The sequence below is a fragment of the Lygodium microphyllum genome, chromosome 6, assembly GCF_053477565.2.
Source record: "Lygodium microphyllum isolate KBCC chromosome 6, Lygodium_microphyllum_v1.1.10, whole genome shotgun sequence".
Lineage (NCBI taxonomy): Eukaryota > Viridiplantae > Streptophyta > Polypodiopsida > Schizaeales > Lygodiaceae > Lygodium > Lygodium microphyllum.
In genome coordinates, this window is record NC_141140.1 from 109,681,817 (window position 1) to 109,691,394 (window position 9,578).

A 9,578-nucleotide genomic window follows, 5' to 3' on the forward strand; every position below is an offset into this window, starting at 1 on the left:
GCACCCCTTTACCTTTCCATATGAAGATCAATTAGGGAGCTTTCACTCAACCGCCAAGACCCACAGACCGCTTATTGTTTCAAGCGTCCCAAGCCGAGTACTAATGGCTAGCTCTCACATAGTCGACGCGCCATCCATATCTACGGGTGTAGTGAGCTTACCTCCATGCCATTCGAGTTACCTCCTCTCTCGCGCACTCCGGTATCTCCATGATCCAAGTGCAAGCTTCAAGCAAGCTCCATCCTCAAGCTCCACGCTCCAAGCTCCATCACCGCGAGCAAGAGAAGAGAAGAGAAGAGAAGAGAAGAAGAGAGGAGAAGATGGAGAGCTTCTCCACCCCACGGTCCCTCACCCTCACACACTCACTCCCTCACACTCTCACACTCCCTCTCTCAAGCACAAGCTCAAGCAAGCAAGAAGAAGAAGAAGAAGAAGAAGAAGAAGAAGAAGAAGAAGAAGAGGAGAGCTACTTTTTGCCACACACAAGAATGAGCTTCTCATTCACTTTTCAACTTTATATACGAACCCCTAAATCCCTTTTGGGTGGTCATCCCCTTTTCCCTTTTTTACATGGCCGACTGTAACCTAGGCCCTTTTTCCCATTGTCCTCCTATCTTCCTAGCTTCCTTTCCACCACTCGTCTACATTTACAAATTGCACGAGTGAGAGCCCAGGGTGAGAGCCCGGCGCTCCTTGAATTAGACCGCGATGCGCTTGCGCTCTTTTATACAAGTTTTGTCTTGCGCTTTTCCTTGTGCGCCCTTGCCTTCCATTTCTCTTGCCTTGGCCTTTGTCTTTGTCTTTTATTTTAGCTTTTCGGATTTTCCACTGCCTAGCACTTGTTTACAAGATTTTAGGGTGCGCCTTTGTATTTTAAAATGCACTTTTCCCCTTTTGTAGTTGCCTTGGACTTTTAAGGTTGCCCTTGCGCTTTTGGCCTTTTCTCCTCTTCTTTCTTCAGTCGAGCTACCTTTTTTCCGCCTTTGCCCTGCGTCTTTTTTATTTCCTTTTTATTTCTTCGTGTTGGGGTTAACATTACCCCCCTCCTAGACGAGTGCCAGTCCCATGGCACTCTTCGTCGAAGGTAGCATGCGGAGCTTGCACCAGAGACGTGGGTGGAAGGGACTGTGGTGGCTAGTGCGGATGAAGGTCATTGGTGGCACTACGCTGTTCCGATTGGCAGGTGATATGATTGTTGTAGGTGGCAATAGGGCTACTCTTTGGTGGGAATGGCCACTCATAACTGGCATGGGGGTTGGTGTTCTTGGGATTCTCATGGTGGATTTTGCTCGTGAGGATTCTCTGGTGGTTTGCATGATGAAGTAAAGGATAAGAGGTCAGAGTGGAGTGCTGATGTAGAGATGACGGCGCTTTCATTGGAGTCTTTAATACCTACAATTGGAAAACCTCTCATGTGGTCTCTCCCTAAGGGGTAATGCTAGTCTTCGTAGCGTGCACAAGACATATTTGGATTAGTTTGGGAGACAGGTCGAACTCTAAAGCACTTGAGGACCCAAACTGTGTATAGAAGTTGGTGCACATATTATGTGAGTGCTCGTGCATATTTAGATATTACGTTGGTAGAAGACTGCGGCCTGGTTTCTCATAACGTCGTGGGGATGAAGCAAAGTGGTTTATGACAGAAAGAAGTACGCGTGAAGGTGGGTGCAACATCCTGTGCATTGTGATTGCACGACGTAGTAGGATAGATCCCAAGGATAGTGTACTATTTTGAGGTGGTAGACATGGGGCCGGTGCGATGAGGATGGGGTACTGCGCATGGCCATTTGTGCGGTGCGTGCCCCAATTGATTGCCATGGTGTCAAGGCAGAGTGTGAGAGGGAATTGTGTGAATGGTTCAGGGTGACAGGTCTAACCACAACAGGCGAGACAAGCTCCCTAGGGCCGCCTGCCCGTGATGTGCCCTGAACTATTGTGGGTGATGCTAGGGGGCTAGGGGACTAGGGACGGAGCCAACCGATCAAGGTCACTGGAGGCGCCTAATTTGAGGACCCCTAGGTGCTGTGATGTGATAGTGGGTGCTTTTTTATGTTTTTTGCTTTTGTTTTCTTCTCGTTTATCTCTCTCTTTTTTTTTGCCACAGTACAACCATTGCAATATGTGGAGGCTATGAGCCTTTCAATGGGTCGTTACATGTCAAGCCTCGAAGGCTCAGGAAATGGATATGACTGTGATGATTTTGCCCTGGCCTCGTTGTTAGGGAAGCCGTTGTTGCGATATCGGTGCGATTGCAGTGACACCCGTCGTGAGCTCACTGTAGAGCTTGGCCCAAGAAGAGAGTGTAGCCCATGACGATGCGTTAGTTTGTGCGATGTGGGCACTTGCAAAGGTGATTGTTCGCGTTCAGCAGCGTGGCTTTGTTGCGGTTCATGCATGGTTGCTGGTTTTGCGGTGACCCAGGCGTTGAACACGTTTGCACGAAGACCTATGTTACCCTGCATCCACTTGTCACTTCGTGAGAGCACATGCTTGATTTCGTTAAGTAATTCAACAGATTCAGTTATGTTAAGACATGACTTTTCGAAATGCTATGATGTTAATTGCAATGCCCCTGCGATTGCTTGTCAAAGACCTGTCATACATTAGCGGTAGGCAGAAGAAGTTGTACAAGTGGGGAGTTGCCCTTTTACCCATCAAAAGACGAAAAGTTATATCCTGATAACTTGTCAAGCTACTTGTACATCATAGGGGCTTAGTCGATTTGTACTAGGCAGGGCGAGTCCAATTGGTTAGGCGACTGGGCTGGTGCTGGTGTGGGACTCCCATGAGGTCGAGCAAGGCACATGTTGGCCGGGACATGAATTGTGTAGTCCCGGGCCGCCACTGTTTTCAGAATGCTTTTAAAAAATTCATTGAACTCTTCCCTGTCCCACGCAGCCTTTTCTGCCCTTGAGCATCTGGTGCTTGAGCGTACGTTGGGGGTTTGTGCCACTGGTGTTGCCACTTCTTACATGCTTCGTTGAGCTTCGACTTTCCTGGTCCGAGGATTTTTCGGCCTTCGTCCGGGGCGGTGCTGCCTTATTCAAATGTCACTAAAAGAATAAAGAATGAAGTGAAGTGGTGGATATTCGCCTCTTGCAATATATAGGCATATAGCAACAACTGTCAGTGTAATGAATACATGGGTAGTTAGGGACATGCACCTTTATTTCCAATATGGTTGAGTTATGTATATGCTCTTTGGATGTAGTTATTGCCTAGTGGGCTGATTTGATTCATGCTTTGAGCTAGCACCTATCTTTGTCGCAATCTGTTGTTTCCTACTTTGTTATGTATTGAGCTTCTTTACACTTGCTCAATCACATCAATTGTGTATCTAGCAGTTCTCTTCCGTTATCTTTGAGAGCTATTATATGCTGATAGTTATGTATATTGGATGTATCCTCCTCTGGCACATTGAGTTTGGTAGTTCTTGCTACCGGTTGCATGGTCAATGTGACTACTAGTGGTTTGTACATATCCCACTTCTTGCAAGATATACTTGGCCATTGTAGATGGAATTCTATCAATTGATTGCTCACACTTGGCTTTGGATTTATTGCTATCGTTACTTTTAGCATGTTGTAGTTACAAGTTTATGCATCATTTATGAGGGCAAATGCTTTGAATTGACTATCACTCTTTAGCAACTAGTAAACAACTCTACTCTTTGTAGTTTCTCCTTTGTTAGACACTATCTTGGTCTCGATTTTGGCCCATTTTATTGTCATTTACAATAGTCTATTTGTCTTGTACTATGCTTTCATTTATTACATTATGGCTAGTGGATCAAATGAGAGTGTTATCTTTAACATTGACAAATTGGATGGCACTAACTCAGCTTTGGTAGCTAATTTTTGAACTATTTGCTGTGGATTTTAGCCTAGTGATAGATCTATGATGTGCCTTTGGCTCTATACGATTTCTGGAGTCTATTTTGGTGGTGGCAACTCAGTTTCTGGCCAAAATGGAATTCTGGAAAAATTATAGTTTTTGGGCCGAGTCCCAGATTCGGCTGGCCAAGGGCCGAGGGCCGAGTGGGTGTGGGCCGAGGGCCGAGTCGGCCGACCCGAATGAGTTTTTTGGCCGAGTCGGCCGGGCGGAGTGGATCGCTCGGAGGGTCGAGTCGATGTTAGGGCCGAATTGTCCGGGTCGAGGGCCGAATGTGAATGGGCTGAGTCAGCCGGCCGACTGGATCGCTCGACGGGCCGAGTCGATGTTAGGGCAAAGTCGGCCGAGCCGAGTGGATCGCTCGGACGGGCCGAGTCCAAGTGGTCCGAGGGCCGATTCTGGGACTCGGCCCAAAATCGCCGTCACTCGAACACGCCGAGCGCGGCACGTTTTTTGCCGGCGCAATGATAAATCGCCCGAATCACACGATTCAGGTCACGGCCTATCATATACACCTCCAGATCAAAGCTATGGGTGAAGGGAAAGAGTTGTATATACTTGGAATAGCCAATAAACTCCAAAATGCAAATCGACAAACGAATCAAACCCTCATGCCCTGTTATGATAGCAGAAACCCTGATGCTTGTTTTTCTTCTTTTTCTTTGTTTTTTTCTACCCTAATGCATCCAAATCACAAAGTAAATACCTACACTACTCCATCTCACAACATAAATCTCAAAAAAGCAAAAAATCTACTTGCTAAGGGGATCGAATACCATCTTCAGTCCCCTCACTTCCTACCTATCTCAAGCACCGGTTCGGGGAAAACCCTTACTTCGATGCTCGATTTGAAGCGTGCAAGTGCTCAAGGCTTGAATCCATTTGTCCTGGCAACGGAACCAAAATGTGGGAGCTTTCACTCAACCGCCAAGACCCACGGACCACTTATTATTTCAAGCGTTCCAAGCTGAGCACTAATGGCTACCTCTCACATAGCCGACGCGCCATCCATATCTACGGGTGTAGTGAGCTTACCTCCATGCCGTTCGAGTTACCTCCTCTCCCGCGCACTCCGGTAGCTCCACGATCCAAGTGCAAGCTTCAAGCAAGCTCCATCCTCAAGCTCCACGCTCCAAGCTCCATCACCGCGAGCAAGAGAAGAGAAGAGAAGAGAAGAGAAGAGAAGAGAAGAGAAGAAGAGAGGAGAAGATGGAGAGCTTCTCCACCCCACGGTCCCTCACCCTCACACACTCACTTCCTCACACTCTCACACTCCCTCTCTCAAGCACAAGCTCAAGCAAGCAAGAACAAGAAGAAGAAGAAGAAGAAGAGGAGAGCTACTTTTTGCCACACACAAGAATGAGCTTCTCATTCACTTTTCAACTTTATATACAAAACCCTAAATCCCTTTTGGGCGGTCATCCCCTTTTCCATTTTTTACATGGTCGACTGTAACCTAGGCCCTTTTTCCCATTGTCCTCCTATCTTCCTAGCTTCCTTTCCACCGCCCGTCTACATTTACAAATTGCACGGGTGAGAGCCCGGTGCTCCTTGAATTAGACCGCGATGCGCTTGCGCTCTTTTATACAAGTTTTGTCTTGCGCTTTTCCTTGTGCGCCCTTGCCTTCCATTTCTCTTGCCTTTGCCTTTGTCTTTGTCTTTTATTTTAGCTTTCCGGATTTTCCACCGCCTGGCACTCGTTTACAAGATTTTAGGGTGCGCCTTTGTATTTTAAAATGCACTTTTCCCCTTTTGCAGTTGCCTTGGACTTTTAAGGTTGCCCTTGCGCTTTTGGCCTTTTCTCCTCTTCTTTCTTCAGTCGAGCTACCTTTTTTCCACCTTTGCCCTACATCTTTTTTATTTCCTTTTTATTTCTTCGTGTTGGGGTTAACAGTTCCTAGTTAGAGGAAGACACGGTGGTTGAGATGGCCAATATTCCATATGCATCCTCAATGGCTAGCTTGATATATAACATGATAGCCACTAGACCTAACATAGCATTTGTAGTGGAAGTTGTGGTTATTGCATGGTAACACCTGGCAAGTGATATTGGGACACCACGAAAGGTATCATGAGATACCTTAAGGGCATTATAACTTGTGCCTTTGCTATGACAACCAAGAGATTGGAGTCATGGGCTACATTGACTTATAGTATGGAAGACATGTAGATAGTAGGAAGTTCTCCCCTAGCTATGTTTGAGGTGATGTTTCTTAGATGTCTCATATGTAGAAATGCACTGCCTTGTCTACTATCGAGGTTGAGTACATTGTTACCACTACTAAGGCTTACAAGGAAACCCTATAGTTAGGTTGTTTGGTTGTAAATCTTCCTACCCTGCATTTGGACTCCCTAAGTACCATCCAATTGACACATAATTTGATCTTCCATGTGACCATTGTTCTGGTTGTGGTCCATAACCCTCATTTTTGAAAGGTTTGATAGGGCTAAAAAGTCCAATCCCCATTTTTGAAAGGGCTCCATGGTGGTGGCAAGATTGTGTGAAGGGGCAATTGATCCTAGGATAGAGGCATCATATTTTTTGGACAAATCTACAGACATCTCCATGCATAGTAGGCCATCATAGTCTATCCTGCTGGATTTTTCAAATTGTAACATCTACTACAAGTGGCCTCCAACAATATCTTGATAAGCTTCTTCCATGACCGCGTCTTTCTCCATAGGGAGAACGACATATTGCAGCACTCCAATAGTGCCCTTTGTGATAGAGCTAGCCGAGAACAGATTCAAAATCTTGGCTTCAAAGAGCCTATCATTTGTGTTGGTCCATTGAAATGTGATTCAGGACTTGTCCTGAGTCCAAGAAGACTAACAATTTGTCATACCACATCGAGGGAGGATTGGATGGATCAGGTTTAGGATTTGTCAATTACTGCATGAAATATTTGGGCATATGGAAAGTCATTATCTACTCCAATTGGAGCTTCTCCAGAATCAAACCGTGGGATAGGAAGTTCGCAATCACATACTAAGCTACAAGTCTGTGCACGACCTTGAAATCAAATTCTTAGAGTAAGAGAATCCATTGAGCTAGTCTTCTTGTGGTATTTTGTTGTTTGACCAAATAGACCATAGGAGAGTGATCCACATGAAAGATCAAGGAATGACCAAGTAGATAGTGATAGATTTTCTTCATGAAATAGATTATTTTGAGGCATTCCATTTTTTTTATAGAGTAATTTTTCTCAAGAGAGAAGAGCCATCTGCTATCATAGAAAATTGGTCAAAACAAACCATTAGCATCCTATTGCATAAGTACAATGCCTATTGCCATATCTAAGGCATCGAGAAAGACATGAAAAGGCTTTGTCCAAAGGGACTAGAATTGTGGCCTTGGCTAGTAGTAGTCGGAGACATCGGAATCAAGGTTTGCCACCTTGTTCTAGGGTGAAAGTTGCTTTGGGAGTGTGGGCTAGCTAGTTGAGAGGGATAGCTACATGAGAGTTACATGGGGGCTAGGAGGTGCAAATGCCATCGATGCCCATAGACTTGCCATAGAAATCATAGTACTACATTTGGGGAATCAAGAATGGGGGCTTACACGATGGGACAACTATCTTGTTGGGATCCATGGCAATGCCATCACTAGAAATCTATATGACAAAACTCTATATCTTGATATGATAATCTTTAAGTACCAAAGTACGGACTAATTAATTGATAAAATATGAAATCTAAAAGTCTTAAAGAGTGCATATATTAGTCTAGATAAGGGACACCTCCATGAAACAAGTATGCTTATCTACTCAAAGCAATATCGTGCAATGATATATTCTTTGTAGCAAGTTCTAGATTAATTAAATTTTATAATGCATTTTTGAAAGAAGTAGAAGGTTGACATAGCTAGTTCACATTTTCATCCATTGATTGCCATTCATTTCAATAAACTAGGTATGCAAATGAGTTTCTATTGCCATTCATTTAAATAAGCTACGCATGCAAACGAGTTTCTATTGCAATTCATTTCAATAAACTAGACATGTAAATGAGTTTCTATTGGCGATTTTTGCTCAATTCTTACTTCATTGAGGTGTTATTATGTAAGAGTAGCTCTTATTGCTTTTGAGAAAAAATCTATTGATACTCTTGGTCTTCTCTTTGGTGCCCAAAATATGAGAAAAAGTATTTGAAGAAGTAACATTCATAGTATTTGTCAATTTTTGGTACCGGAATCAATCTTGGTCATGGTTTCCATAAATACAGTCGTATTGAATGTGACAATCATAAATTTCAAAATACATCACTTCTCTTTAGAAACCAAATTAGATTGTTGTGAAACCAAGGGGAATATAAGTTGCACTACTCTTGCTATTTCTTTGATCAATGATAAAGCATAGTGGAGATTGATCTCCATTGTATCAACTCTATATAGCACAAGTGATAAGCAATCAAATTTGGTAAGTTGCACTACTCTTGCTATTTCTTTGATCAATGATAAAACATAAGGGAGATTGATCTACATTGTATCAAATCTATATAGCACAAGTGATAAGCAATCAAATTTGGTAATGCCACTCTTTATGCTATATGCATCATGCCTAATGTCTAATTAGTATTGCAAAATTAGATAGTCCATCAATGCTTGCGACCTTATTATTTCTCGATTTGGATAAAGCATCATTACCTAAATGGAGCTCTCAAAAATTGAAATTTCACATAGGAAATTATAATTTTGAAAATAATAATTATATCATGTTTATATAGTTTTTCAACATGAATTGCAAAGCAATTTAGATGCGTTTTTTTTGTTGCACTCATTAGATTTATTGAATAAGACGGCCAATGAAACATTGTCCAAGGATGAATTTCTTTTGCAAAAAAAGGTTCAAATTTTAGTCAAATTACCCAAGCAAATGTGACCACAACACTACTCATCATGTGTCTTTTGTCAACCTAGAATTGACTCAAATGTGAGATTGATATTACTAATTAACAATGAGTATTGGGCCTAACTAACTATGTATGCATTTATAACACAAAAGCACTCTATATTTTTCCTACAAACATGCTACATCCACTTGTAAATTCTTAAGAAAATCCTATACATGGTATCTAACTATATTTGATGTATTTGTACTGCATGTGACACTTCATGGATATGCTAAAAGATTTAATATTATACTTTTAAAACTGCTAGTATTCTCTAGATTGTATTAAGCAACAAGTTGTCATGAAAGAAGGTCGTTGACCTACTTAATTTTAAAAGTAGACGTGTCCTTTTTAACTATTCTGCCTTTGTAGCTAGTTTTTGGAAAATTTGGAAAAGAAGTGAAGTCCAATAAATGAAAATTTTAGAATATTTAATTATGTGAATGTGCAGCATAGGATACTCGAGGGATACTTTAGGACATAAAGGAGTTTTAAAAACATCTCATAGATGTTTTCTTGAAAGTATGGGATCGAGTCCTTATGTCTAAAGAGGGATAGAAATTTGGTGGAAATTTTCTTTTCAAAGATTATATCATGCACACTTTTTCATTGTTCAACTCTTTCCACATGCGTCTTGCTTTGATGCACTTGGTTGCGTTTGATTCCTCTTTAGAATAATAGGTTGTACAAATTAGTTTGGTATGGTTAGCAAGAGCACCTCTATTACATAAAGTGGAAAAAGAAAAGCAGAGTAGTTAATGCTACCTGTCCACTCTTGAGAAAGTTTAGTCAATTAT